A 14,922-nucleotide genomic window follows, 5' to 3' on the forward strand; every position below is an offset into this window, starting at 1 on the left:
AACACCCTCAAACCATTGAGTTGCTTGAGGGGGTGCTGCACATCCGCGATGTTGAGGGACCAAGGAGGACCGGAAGCGTGGAGACAAGACTCGAAGTAATGGAGCAACAAGCTTTCAATTGCCAGGGGATGGTGGAACGCGGACTCGACGCCAACCACATGATGATCGCGGAGTTCACCAACAATCACAAGCTGGATGCCAAGGACATTGGGGAGACCATCTTCAAGCTTCACGAGAAAATCGAGCACCTCCAAGCCTAGATCTATGACCTGCAAAACCAAAACTGTGAGTATGAATATAGATTCGAGAGGACGAGTTTGATTGCAGATTCGAGGATACCGGAGATTCGATCATCATTCTATTATGGTGAGCCTATGCCTTGGAAGATGGACGACAAGCCTTCATCAAAAACTCCATCATCACTACCACCAAAGGAGAACTGAGTATCGGGTATGGGCACTCCCCTTGGCAACTGCCAAGCTTGGGGGAGTGCCCCGGTACCGTATCACCATCACACTTTTATCTTTATCATTTTTCTTAGTTCGATCCTTTTGGTAATGTCTTGATCTAGTAGAATAAAGTTTTAGTATGATTTAGTTTTGAGTTTTGCTTTATGATCCTTCTATGTAATCAAGTCCGTGAGCTATTTATCTATCTATCTATCTATCTATCTATCTATACCTATACCTATACCTACCTATACTAATTACAGACTCACGAGAAATTACCATGTTAATTAGAAAATTAGAGCCGTTAATCTGGTGGGACCGAGTTATTATGGTGTAGATCTACTCATAGAAAATCTATTTTTTTCTATACCTATACTACTTACAGACTCCCGAGAAATTACCATGTTAATTAGAAAATTAGGGCCGTTAATCTGGTGGGACCGACTTTATTACGGTGTAGATCTACTCATAGAAAATCCTTTTTTTAGGGTACGAGAAAATCTATCTATATCTAATTACTGTTTGAACAAACTATATCAATGCATACCATGTTACAGGCCCATTGTCAAAAGAATATAGTCCATAATTTCTCATTGTTATGGACTCAGAAACGGCGTTTCCTAAACGCCGCCTGTAGCGCCCGTTTTAGGCTTATTGGTATATGACGCACACCCCTTTTACCCCGCTGGGCCGGCCCATCTCCTTTTTCCTAAGCGCTAATCTGGTGGGACCGAGTTATTATGGTGTAGATCTACTCATAGAAAATCTATTTTTTTCTATACCTATACTACTTACAAACTCCCGAGAAATTACCATGTTAATTAGAAAATTAGGGCCGTTAATCTGGTGGGACCGACTTTATTACGGTGTAGATCTACTCATAGAAAATCTTTTTTTTGGGGTACAAGAAAATCTATCTATATCTAATTACTGTTTGAACAAACTATATCAATGTATACCACGTTACAGGCCCATTGTCAAAAGAATATAGTCCATAATTTCTCATTGTTATGGACTTAGAAACGGCGTTTCCTAAACGGCGCCTGTAGCGCCCGTTTTAGGCTTATTGGTATATGGCGCACACCCCTTTTACCCCGCTGGGCCGGCCCATCTCCTTTTTCCTAAGCGCTAATCTGGTGGGACCGAGTTATTATGGTGTAGATCTACTCATAGAAAATCTATTTTTTTCTATACCTATACTACTTACAGACTCCCGAGAAATTACCATGTTAATTAGAAAATTAGGGCCGTTAATCTGGTGGGACCGACTTTATTACGGTGTAGATCTACTCATAGAAAATCTTTTTTTAGGGTACGAGAAAATCTATCTATATCTAATTACTGTTTGAACAAACTATATCAATGCATACCACGTTACAGGCCCATTGTCAAAAGAATATAGTCCATAATTTCTCATTGTTATGGACTTAGAAACGGCGTCTCCTAAACGGCGCCTGTAACGCCCGTTTTAGGCTTATTGGTATATGGCGCATGTAGCGCCCGTTTTAGGCTTATTGGTATATGGCGCACACCCCTTTTACCCCGCTGGGCCGGCCCATCTCCTTTTTCCTAAGCGCTGGTACGAGAAAATCTATCTATATCTAATTACTGTTTGAACAAACTATATCAATGCATACCACGTTACAGGCCCATTGTCAAAAGAATATAGTCCATAATTTCTCATTGTTATAGACTTAGAAACGGCGTTTCCTAAACGGCGCCTGTAGCGCCCGTTTTAGGCTTATTGGTATATGGCGCACACCCCTTTTACCCCGCTGGGCCGGCCCATCTCCTTTTTCCTAAGCGCTAAAAACAGATGTCCCGGCAGAGGATCGAACCAGCGACATCCCTGTCGAGCAAAGCATCGCTAACCATCACGCTAACTTGCTTATATGTGTTTCTCAAAAAAAAAACTTGCTTATATGTAAACTACAATCTTTTTCCTCTATTTCCATTCTATTCTTTCCTCTTTTCCTTTTTTTCCTTTTTCGTTTTTGTTTTCTGTTTTTCCTTTTTTTGTTCTTCCTACTTTGATGTTTTTGCTTGAAATTCATGATTTTTTTCTTAAAAATCAATGAACTTTTTTCAAATGTGAAGAACTCTTTTCCAAATTTGATGAACCTTTTTCAAATCTGATGAACGTTTTTCCAAATCCGATGAACTTTTTTCAAATTCTATGAACTCTTTTTCCAATTTTGATGAACTTTTTTCAAATTTGATGAACTTCTTTCAAATCAGACGACCTTTTTCCAAATCCGATAAGCTTTTTTCAAATTCAATGAACTTTTTTCAAATCCGATGTTTTTTTCAAAATTCGATGAACTTTTTACAAATTTGATGAACTTTTCTTGAAAAATTATTAACTTTTTTTCAATTTCGATGAACATTTTTCAAATTTGATGAACTTTTTTCAAATCCGATGAACTCTTTTCCAAATCCGATATTTTTTTCAAATTCGATGAACTCTTTTCCAAATCCGATGGACTTTTTTCGAATTTGATGAACTTATTTCAAATCCGATGAACTTTTTTCAAATTCGATGAACTTTTTTCAAATCCGATAATTTTTTTTCAAATTCGATGAACTCTTTTCCAAATCTGATGAACTTTTTTCAAATTTGATGAACTTATTTCAAATATGATGAACTTTTCAAATCCGATGAACTTTTTCCAAATCTGATGAACCTTTTTCCAAATTTGATGAACTTTTTTCAAATTTGATGAACTTTTCTTGAAAAATTATTACCTTTTTTTTCAATTTCGATGAACATTTTTCAAATTTGATGAACTTTTTTTAAATTCGCTGAACAATTTTTCAAGTTTGATGAACATTAAATGAAAATGCATTTTTTTTATTTTGATGAACGTTTTTCAAAACCAATAAGTTTTTTCAAATTTGATGAACCTTTTTTGAAAACCAACGAACTTTTTCAGTTTTGTGTAATTTTCCTCCAAAATGAAGAACAATTTTCAAAATCCATGAACTATTTCAATGTCACGATCTTTTTCCAAAAAAAAATCTATGAAATAGAATAGCGCAGCGACATTATTTATTATGCCTTTGCCGCTGTTACTAATCACTACCTAGACGATAGATCGTGTGGCTAGCGGACTCGTACGTAAACTGGAAGGTTCTGTGTTCGAGACCCGGAGATGTCTTTGTCCGAATTTTTTTCGCGAGCTTTTTGTGTTCGCTGCTGGGCGCGATTCGTGGGCCGGCCCAACTGGCCGCCGTAGCGAGCGCCAGGGAGAGGTTCGGGCGCTTCAGGCGCCCGATAGTAGCTCCCCTTAGAAACCACTTTACAACCGCACCGGATTACCCCCGATGATGTTGCGCGGTCAACGACCCATCAGCCCATTACAGCCTGAACGTTTGCACCAAAAGCCTCGCTCCGGGACTGGTTCTCCTTGGCTTCCTCGACCTATATGCCGCCGCCATCCGCCGTTGCGACCGCCACTGCTGCCATCCGCCGCTCCCACCGCTGCCGCCATACGCCGCTGCTGCTATCCGTCGCTGCGGCCACCGCTGCCGCTGCCGCCATCCAACGATGTCGTCGCCATCGTCATGCAACGATGCCGCCGCCGTCATGGGACGATGTCGCCGCCGCCAATTCCTTCATGATGCTCTGGGTGGTGCGCTCTAGCATTGCGCGTTCCCAGCGCCCCTGCCGTCCGTCGCCGTGCTGCGGTGCCTGCACTGTGACGAGCGCCTCATGCTAGAGGCCATGGTCGTGAGGCCCCAAGTGTACCTCACACTATAATCGCTCTGATAAAAGGCCCACACAACCCAATCACCTCTTGCTAATCCTTCTCCGTCTTACTTCAATGTCATCTTGAAGTTCAGATTTCTATCAACGGATCTGAAAAAGGATCACAAACTCACAGTTCAATCCAGAATCTCCCCAATCCCTTTCTTTTTTGGTCTTTAATAACAACATATTTTGGGTTGTGATTATGCAGCATGCCAACATAAATCATTTTAGGCCAATTTACTGAGTCAGTCTCACAATGGTTGATGTGACGACGAGTGAAGGGGCTGTAGCGGACTGCTAGCGCCAGGATCCCTACTCTATTCTCCATCCGTTCAATTTATCACAGAGGTATGATGCTTGGAGTTTAAATATTCTTTCATGTGTTAAACTACTAAATTGTGCACTTTTGTTATTGTTATATCCGCTGGTAGTCAGATTTTAAAACTATTGGCCATACACAGTTAGCTTCAAGTACGAGTTGTACATGCATAATATTTTTTTTGGCAAACCTCTATCCCTTAAAGGTACACTCCATTTCTTTCTATATCACACATATGGTTTATATCATTTGTTATTTCCCTAACTGTACTCTATATGCAACTATGCAAGTACTGCACTCCACTTAAGATTTTTTGCTGCTAACCATGGTCATTGTTATGTGTAATATTTTTCCAAGTATGATCAATTCATACTATTTTGTGTAATATTTTTGCAGCTTGAGAGAAACTACATGTAAGTATCTTCATCATTCTTACGATGTTAAGTTTAGTGCTCTGCTAGCCCTTTTAGTGCTTAGTTGCTGTTACGACTGAAGTAACTTCTTTTTCATTCACGAATTCGCATGCTAGGATGCAATGTTATGTAGGATAGTTCTTCTAAGGGGTCGTTAGAGAGGGAAATTTGAAGATGACAGTGTGTTGACTTTTTGAAAATCACTAATGGTCTACTGAATATTTTAACATTCTATCGAAATGCTTTGTAATTTTTACTATTCTAATTAGAGACTTCTTTAATTAGTGCTTCCTCATTTATCCACGTCGTTCAAACTATCAAATTAATCTATGTAATTGGAATATGTTAACCAAACGATTTAGATAACTCTTGAAGTGGAAAAATAACCCAACCTACACGATTTTACTTAGGAAGTTAATATATAATTTACCTGTAGCACTCGGATGAAGCATGAGATGCTCTCATATGCCACGTGTGACGAGTCGTCCTCTCCTTGGTCTCTCATGTTTTCCTTGAGGCATCCTCCCCTTGATTCTCCTATTTTGCCCTATTGGGGAAAAAATGATCGTCATCTCTCTCTGTATGTCTCGACAACAAAAAATAGGAAAAATGATATTTGATCGCAGGCTCCTTATAAATTAGCTACTTTCAGCCCTCGATGAACTGAGCCTACAGAGCACAATCATCTGCCTGCTATTGCAATCTTAATTTCCATCGCCTAAAAAGCATCCCTCTTATCGTGATGTCGTTGTTCCCAGCCGGCATCACTCCTCGAAAGAAACTTCATACATACAATACAACGTGCTGATGATGCTGTTACAATATTGATCTCGCACTGCACATCTGTCCAAAGGAATTGCATCATCATCTCTCATTGCAGATCTATCTGAAGGCGTCATTGACAAGGGTGGACATTGCTAGCCTGGGCGACTAGATAGATCCCTTCCTCGGTTTTGTACTTTTTTGCCGTTTTCTTATAAAATAGTGGATTAATATCCTCCGGTGTTTCTAAATGAATCTTTTAGTTTTGTATCCATATATTTGCTAACAAGCCTGACGTGTGAAGCCAAGATGCTAGACTAGCGTTTTATACAAACACGGAAACTGTTGCTTTGTATTTCCTTGCAGAACATGGATGGGAGCACATCTTCATCCTATTTTATATCGTTGTTTCAGTACACATAGAGGTATTGGTCTGGTCGCTTCTATTCTGATACATCAAATATGTAAGTGAAACCCTCGAAGTGAATGTCTTATATGAATTCGTTATTGCCTGACTACTTAACATTGGTGTCTAAATAATCTTTCCATTTTTTATTTGTTATTTTGGTTTGCAAGCTAACCTTTTAACTGCTGATGACTTTTTCTGTTCTAATAACAACATCGGAGGTGGATTTTGTACTATTGTAATTGAGAAAATGCCTGTAATGCAGAATTGCAATCTCAAGAATGAAACTAAAGAATGTGCGTCATGATGTTTTTCTTTAAGATTAATTTTATAATTTTATATGCCATCTTCTTTTTTGCTTCAGGATTAGAAATGTCCGTCTGCTACATAATGCATGTGTTCAGTCTGAAAATTTCAGTGTTAGTACTATCATATTTACTATTTGTTAGTATTAATTCACAACACGTCATTGGTAAAAGTGTACTGGAAAGAACAACTAATCAATATTGTTGTGCTTTGATGTTTCCCTGGTCTGTTCACATGCTTCTTTAATAGTTTCCATTGGATTACATGCATGATCTTCTTTGTCTTTGTGGAGCTAGCAGAAATCTGTTTGTGATCAATCAAAGACAATGAAAACATTTACTCTAGATTTTTATTAGTGTGGATCCTATAAAATACTATGATTGGAAGTCCAATGGCCAATCTCATTTTCTTAGTACTGGTAGTTCTATCTGGAGTGCTTTTGCCTTCTATATGTACTAAATAAATAAAATAGCACTTTTTAGGAGATGGTGCAGGGGTGCGAACAAGTAATCATAGTATTAGTAAATCATTTTTTGCAATCAGTTATGCTTTTTTCATACATAATACTATTATTTTGGGGCATGACATAATGTTTCTCTCTCTCTCTTGGTATGAATGCCTGAGTTTTACTAGAAGCCTTCAGGTTTGCATGTTGAGATTGAAGGTGTTTGATTTTTGGAGGGCAATATCCATCTTACACTAAAGGTAAAATGTTCTTGAACTGATGCCGCATGGATAAGAGAACTTATTGTGCTACGTGAGAACTTCATTTGGCCTCTAATATGTGGCATCATTATAGTTGAATATAGAGAATAAGTTGTTAATATATTCTTTGCGTTTGAATAAATAACTACCATATTAGCTGGCCACTCTATCTAATACACATAAGTATAGTTCTTACTATACACAGCATCATACGTGTATTTCCCATACAAATGTTTGTTGAACCAATCAAGCTAGATCTTGGATTTGATGTTTCCTCTGTACTGTGCTATCTTCTTGCTGTTACAATTGCATCAATGCATAATTAAATCTTCATGCCTTGACAACTTTTAGTATAGTCATGCTATATGAAGCAATAGGAATTTGAGAGCAACTGGTGAAATATCACTTAATAACACCTCACATAACTTTCTTTTTTATTGCAGAATGTATTTTGTTCTAGATTACATCTATCGACAGAAACAATGTTCGGAGATTCAGGTTTTCTAAAGGCCTAGCAGAACAGATAAATACCAGGTACCATGCTGCTGTGATATAGTTTTATGGATCAAATTTTGATTATATGATTAGTAATTTCATAAATTTTGATCCCAACAATTGATAGTGAATTAGCAGTGATGTGTGGATACTTAATACCGTTACACCGAAACTATAAGAAAGCCTACGAGCATGAGAACCTTGAACATTTGTTGCCAATAGCTTACTCTTTCAGCATGTTACTATATCTGTATAGTCTTACAAGCAACAACCATTGACTCCCGATATCTGTATTCTCAGTTTACAAATGATTATTGTTGTTGCGACTGAATCTGTATTCTTAGTATACAAGTGATTATCGTTGTTGCTACTGAAGATTTGGCATTCGAAATGACTTTCAGAATTGAATCTGTAAGATTATGCACCTATAATTTTAATATTTCACTCTCAATATGTATTTGTAACAGTGTTGTACACTTTGGAAGAACATCTTTCCCTCAGATATTGTACTTCATTAGCAAGAATCCATGATTAGAATGACTGGATTTGTAAATTATCTATATATATTTCTTAATTCATCCATGGGAGATGAAAAAAAGAAATCAAAATAGTTTCAAATATTTATATTCTTTTTTTGCAAGTAAAATATTTATATTCTATAATAAAAATAGGTTCAAAAATTTATATTCTTTGAAATACTATAATCTATAATAATGTGTTATTGCTCAACTTTTCAGATCACAACTCACTACGTAGATTGGAAGGAAAAGACTCCATATTTATTCCCCGTGTTCATTTCATTAGGAATACATAACACATCAATTTGATTTGTGCTAAGAATTGGCAAGAGCGGTAGCTTATACCTAATACAGGAAATGGTGCTATAAGTCTAATGTCACCTGAATGCACATTATTTTGAAAAATCCTTATAAATGTAAAAATAGACAAGAAGTTGTCATGTCGACTAGAGATATAGCTTCTGAGGTGTATAACCGTGGGTATATTCAAACATGTCATCTGATTCAAGTTGAAGCGACGTGGTTTGCTTCTTTAACACCTATCTATTCAGTGTGCTTGTGGAATGGTCTTATAATCAAAGTTGTATTTTAATGAAAAAAGTAGTCTTCAAAAGGGAGAAGAAGCAATTTCTTTCTCGGCCAGAACATCACTTATTATAACATTACAGAGTAGTATGCACAATTTTTCCTTTTCGTTTTGCCAAAAATAACAGACCAAGACTTATATCTCACACAGCTCACATGCGTTTATTCATATGCATGTCATACAAATAATAAAGAAGTTTGGTTTAAAAAAATTTAGACCGAGATGAATGTCTCATGCACGGTTTTGCATGAGAGAAACAAACAAGGAGTCCTCTTCTCGACTCTGACTCCCCCACTCCAGCCGTTGCGTTTCTTTCTATTAGTTCGAAAGTAGTTGCTTCTGCCACGCGAACTCGATATTTCTTTTTATTTCTCATCATACAAATGACATCTTATAGAAATCCTAACTACTATTAGCAAGACACCCAAAATAAGAATCTAATAGTACAACAGTAAAAGATTGAGAACCAGTGGAATATGCATACAAATTGAAAGATCCAGCACAAAAAATGGTAGAGCCCATGAACACATGTGAAGTGTCTAATAATTACCTAACCTAAACTCTTTAACTCTGTTTTTCATATGGATTACCATGAAAAATTATAACATGCATTCTCAGTATGGAGTTACATGTAAAGCGTATCACCAATAACTGAACCAAAGGATTTGATCCTCTTTATCATATGGTCATTTTTAGTAAAAGCATACATACCCATGTGATAATCAATTGGTAATACTTCTAAAATTTTAGTGTTGTGCAACAATAAACTAGCCTGTGCAATGCACGGGTTGGCTAAAGATTAGTTTTGAGTCAAGGGCTTGGTTATCATCTTATGGAGAGTAATGATTTCACATATAAAAGAGTATGATGAATAAAAGTTGTTGAGAGTTGACAAACATAGTTTTGATCATTGTTGCAATTAGTAGGAAGTAATAAAGAGAGAGAGGTTTTCACATATAAATATACTATCTTGGACATCTTTTATGATTGTGAGCACTCATTAAAATATGACATGCTAAAAGGTTGATGTTAGACAAGGAAGACAACGTAATGGGTTATGTTTTCTTACGTCCGAAATAAATTATATTATCATGGATCATCCAACATGTTGAGCCTGCCTTTCTCCCTTATTCTAGCCAAATTCTTTGCACCAAGTAGAGATACTACTTGTGCTTCCAAATATCCTTAAACCCAGTTTTGCCATGAGAGTCCACCATATCTACATATGGATTGAGTAAGATCCTTCAAGTAAGTTGTCATTGTTGCAAGGAAAAAATTGCTCTCGAAATATGTATGATTTATTAGTGTGGAGAAAATAAACTTTATACAATCTTGTGTTGTGGAAGAAATAAAAGCGACGCACTGCATAATAAAGGTCCATATCACAAGTGGCAATATAAACTGATGTTCTTTTGTATTAAGATTTCGTGCATCCAACCATAAAAACACATGATAACCTATGCTTCCCTCTACAAAGGGCCTACCTTTTATTTTTTGTCCTATACTTCATACAAGAGTCACGCTGATCTTCACCTTTTCTTTTTACATTTTATCCTTTGGCAAGCACTGTGTGTTGGAAAAATACTGATATATATATATAGCTAATTGGATGTGGGTTTTCATAAACTATTATTGTTGACATTACCCTTGAGGTAAAAGGTTGGGAGGCAAAACTATAAGCCCCTATCTTTCTCTGTGTCCGATTAAAACTTTATACCCATAAGTATTGCGTGAGTGTTAGTAATTGTGAAAGACTAAATGATAGTTGAGTATGTGGACTTCCTGAAAAGTTCTTATATTGACTGTTTTCGATGTTATGATAAATTGCAATTGCTTCAATGACTGAGATTATAGTTTGTTAGTTTTCAATGAAGTTTGTGATTCATACTTGAAATTGTGAATGAATTGTTACTTTAGCATAAGAAATCATATGACAATATATATATACGTTGCTGTTCTAAGAATGATCATGATGCCCTCATGTCCGTATTTTATTTTATCGACACCTCTATCTCTAAACATGTGAACATTCGATATCGGCTTCCGCTTGAGGACAAGCGAGGTCTAAGCTTGGGGGAGTTGATACGTCCATTTTGCATCATGCTTTTATATCGATATTTATTGCATTATGGGCTGTTATTACACATTATGTCATAATACTTATGCCTATTCTCTGTTATTTTATAAGGATTACATGAAGAGGGAGAATGCCGGCAGCTGGAATTCTGGGCTGGAAAAAGAGCAAATATTAGAGACCTATTATGCACAATTTCAAATGTCCTGAAACTCCACGGAAGTCAGTTTTAGAATATATAAAAAATATTTGGCGAAGAAAGCACCAGAGGGGGGCCACCCACCATCCACGAGGGTGGGGGGTGCGCCCCACCGCCCTGGGCGTGCCCCTGTCTTGTGGGCCCCTTGGCAGGCCTCCGGTGCCCATTTTGGCTATATGAAGTCTTTCGCCCTGGAAAAAATCATAAGCAAGCTTTTGGGACGAAGCACCGCCGCCACGAGGCGGAACCTTGGCGGAACCAATCTAGGGCTCCGGCGAAGCTATTCTGCCAGGGAAGCATCCCTCTGGGAGGGGGAAATTATCACCATCGTCATCACCATAGATCCTCTCATCGGGAGGGGGTCAATCTCCATCAACATCTTCACCAGCACCATCTCATCTCAAACCCTAGTTCATCTCTTGTATCCAATCTTTGTCTCAAAACCTCAAATTGGTACCTGTGGGTTGCTACTAGTGTTGATTACTCCTTGTAGTTGATGCTAGTTGGTTTATTTGATGGAAGATCATATGTTCAGATCCTTTATGCATATTAATACCCCTCTGATTATGAGCATGAATAGGATTTGTGAGTAGTTACGTTTGTTCCTGAGGACATGGGAGAAGTCTTGCTATAAGTAGTCATGTGAATTTGGTATTCGTTCGATATTTTGATGAGATGTATGTTGTCTCTCCTCTAGTGGTGTCATGTGAACATCGACTACTTGCCAATTCACCATTGTTTGGGCCTAGGGGAAGGCATTGGGAAGTAATAAGTAGATGATGGGTTGCTAGAGTGACAGAAGCTTAAACCCTAGTTTATGCGTTGCTTCGTAAGGGGCTAATTTGGATCCATATGTTTCATGCTATGGTTAGGTTTACCTTAATACTTCTTTTGTAGTTGCAGATGCTTGCAAGAGGGGATAATCATAAGTGGGATGCTTGTCCAAGGAAGGGCAGTAGCCAAGCACCGGTCCACCCACATATCAAATTATCAAAGTAACGAACGCGAATCATATGAGCGTGATGGAAACTAGCTTGACGATAATTCCCATGTGTCCTCGGGAGCGCTTTCCTTTATATAAGAGTTTGTCCAGGCTTGTCCTTTGCTACAAAAAGGATTGGGCCATCTTGCTGCACCTTACTTACCTTTGTTACTTGTTACCCGTTACAAATTACCTTATCACAAAACTATCTGTTACCGATAATTTCAGTGCTTGCAGAGAATACCTTACTGAAAACCGCTTGTCATTTCCTTCTGCTCCTCATTGGGTTCGACACTCTTACTTATCGAAAGGACTATGATAGATCCCCTATACTTGTGGGTCATCAGGGTATGCTTTAGATACGGCCGCATTCACGTTAAATAGGGCACCATCTAAATCCGTTGATACGACTGTCAGTGTCAAAAACGACGGATCTCGGGTAGGGGGTCCCGAAATGTGCGTCTAAGGCGGATGGTAACAGGAGGCAGGGGACACAATGTTTACCCTGGTTCGGGCCCTCTCGATGGAGGTAATACCCTACGTCCTGCTTGATTGATCTTGATGATATGAGTATTACAAGAGTTGATCTACCACGAGATCGTAGAGGCTAAACCCTAGAAGCTAGCCTATGATTCTGATTGTTCTTGTCCTATGGACTAAACCCTCCGGTTTATATAGACATCGGAGGGGGCTAGGGTTACATAGAGTCGGTTACAAGGGAGGAGATCTACATATCCGAATTGCCAAGCTTGCCTTCCACGCAAAGGAGAGTCCCACCCGGACACGGGACGAAGTCTTCAATGTTGTATCTTCATAGTCCAACAGTCCGGCCAAAGAATATAGTCCGGTTGTCCGAGGACCCCCTAATCTAGGACTCCCTCAGTAGCCCCCGAACCAGGCTTCAATGACGATGAGTCCGACGCGCAGATTGTCTTCGGCATTGCAAGGAGGGTTCTTTTCCAAATTCCGAATACCTGTCGAGCAGTGCCCGGCTTCCCATGAATGTTGCACTCCTTGGCTTATGTGCCTAATAATGGCTATCCTCCACATGTCGAGTGAATGCAAGAAGTCGGGGCATATTTACACTTGCCACCCTAACCATGCGAGTAAATCGTCTATCTAAAGAGACGGGGATCCTCAGATCCAGATCACACCATCTTCCCACAGCGAGCATCCATCGTAGCGCACCCGGAAAAAGTCCATCCCATCATGGCCGGCCATCACAGCTCCTCCTCTCGCTCCCGTAGCCCTAAGCCAAGTGATTGGAAGAAGTGTTCCGTCCCCCATAGTCAATTAGTAGAGCTACAAACCCAGGGGTTTCTCCCGCCAGCGTATATGGTCTCCGTTCGAGCCAGACTTGCCACTTACAATGGTGGGGAGCAAGCGGAGAGCTTTTCCAACCCATCCACGGGGGAGCGGGTATGCCTTGTCCCTTACTTACTAAGGGGGCTTGGATTTCTAATCCATCCATTCCTCTGCGGGCTCCTGGAGTTCTATGGCCTCCGGCTACATAACTTTACTCCCACCTTCATATTACACAACGTTGGTTACGTCGCCTTTTGCGAGCTGTTTTTGGGCTGCGAAGCTCATTTCGAGCTATGGAATAGGCTATTCTGCCTCGTACCCCGTACACAGGAGGGGTCACTATATCAAGTGGGCGGAGCCGAGATATGGCGCATCGCCGGGACCGGATACCTGTCCGATACTCCGAAGAAGACATCCAAAGACTGGCCTTCGGAGTGGTTTTATATGGAGGACGTCCCTCTTCCGGATCCTATTCGGATGGGCCTTCCTGAATTCAGTAACGCCCCTCTGAAGAAACGCCACAGCTGGCGCCCTCGGGACCCCCAGGAGGAAGATGACAGAGAGGTCCTTTACCTGATGGGCCGGATAAAGACGCTGGCCAAATCAGGATTGACAATAATCGAGGTTATGTCAGTATGTATAATGCGGGGGTTGCAGCCACTTCAATATCAGGGACAACCCATGTGGCACTTCAATGGAGAAGACGATGCCACCCATTGCGGTCGTAAGGGACCGGACTCCGCCGCTGCCCTAACGAAAATACTGTTCGATCTATATAAGGGAGAGGAAGAGGAGTTCATCCGCATCAAGCCACGGGATAGGTTCTCCATGTACAACCCCCCAATCTGGGTGAGCTCCTACTTTCTACTCCAGACCTTCCCGCATTCTTCGTCATGAGTATTTACCTTGCTATTTCATAGCAGGAAGTGCGAAAAGCCGTAAGGGAGATCCATAGCCCGCCTCCACAACTAGAGGACCCTGACCGGGCCCTCGACCCCGGACTCGAAGAAGATCCGGACACATTTGTGGAGCTCATCGACAGGACGTTCTATCAGTTAAGCTACAATGGTGCCTTGGTGGCCATCATAGCCGATTATCCCGGACTGCTCCCTGCCTCGCACGTAAGTAAAACCGAAGTCCCAACTTCCGAGAAGGATTCCCCTATTTTATTTTCGCACTTCACCTACCGCACACATATGGTGTCTTATAGGGAAGGCCCTCGGGACGCCATGCCGAACCCGCGGTGACTCACCAACAAGAAGCACCGTTGCCGGGTAGGCTTAAAAGGAAGGCGGTCAGGACTGAGACGCCGTCGCAAAGGTATGAAAAAGAACCCCGCTCCATGGTTGTTGTCTTTTAAAATATAATAACATCCATGGTTCCTGACAGGAAAAACGCTCGCCGGACCATATCCGGAGAGCCTGCTGGCCAAGCTTCCACCAGCCAGGCTCCAGAGCCGGACTTAGACGCAGATGCTAACGTGGGGCCAACATCGGATGTTCCTCCTATAGAGGATGCGGATAGGCTGTCCGCTACACATTCCGAAGTGGAGAGCGCCATGAATCACATGCGTCGCCGGGCCATACTCCGCGACGCTTGTTTCTCTCAAGAGGCGTTCGATGCCTTCAACTCAGGAGATGCGTATATCCGAG

At 40.3% G+C, this 14,922-nt stretch overlaps 1 long non-coding RNA gene across 1 annotated transcript; it reads left to right on the forward strand.

The window, feature by feature from the left end:
- The first annotated feature begins 3,825 nt into the window (after window positions 1-3,825).
- Window positions 3,826-9,051, forward strand: LOC125543535. Its single transcript, XR_007298556.1, has 3 exons — window positions 3,826-7,111; window positions 7,555-7,645; window positions 8,344-9,051. It is a non-coding gene; the product is annotated as an uncharacterized LOC125543535 (long non-coding RNA).
- Window positions 9,052-14,922: the final 5,871 nt, after the last annotated feature.

The sequence above is a fragment of the Triticum urartu genome, chromosome 3 (assembly GCF_003073215.2).
Source record: "Triticum urartu cultivar G1812 chromosome 3, Tu2.1, whole genome shotgun sequence".
NCBI lineage: Eukaryota > Viridiplantae > Streptophyta > Magnoliopsida > Poales > Poaceae > Triticum > Triticum urartu.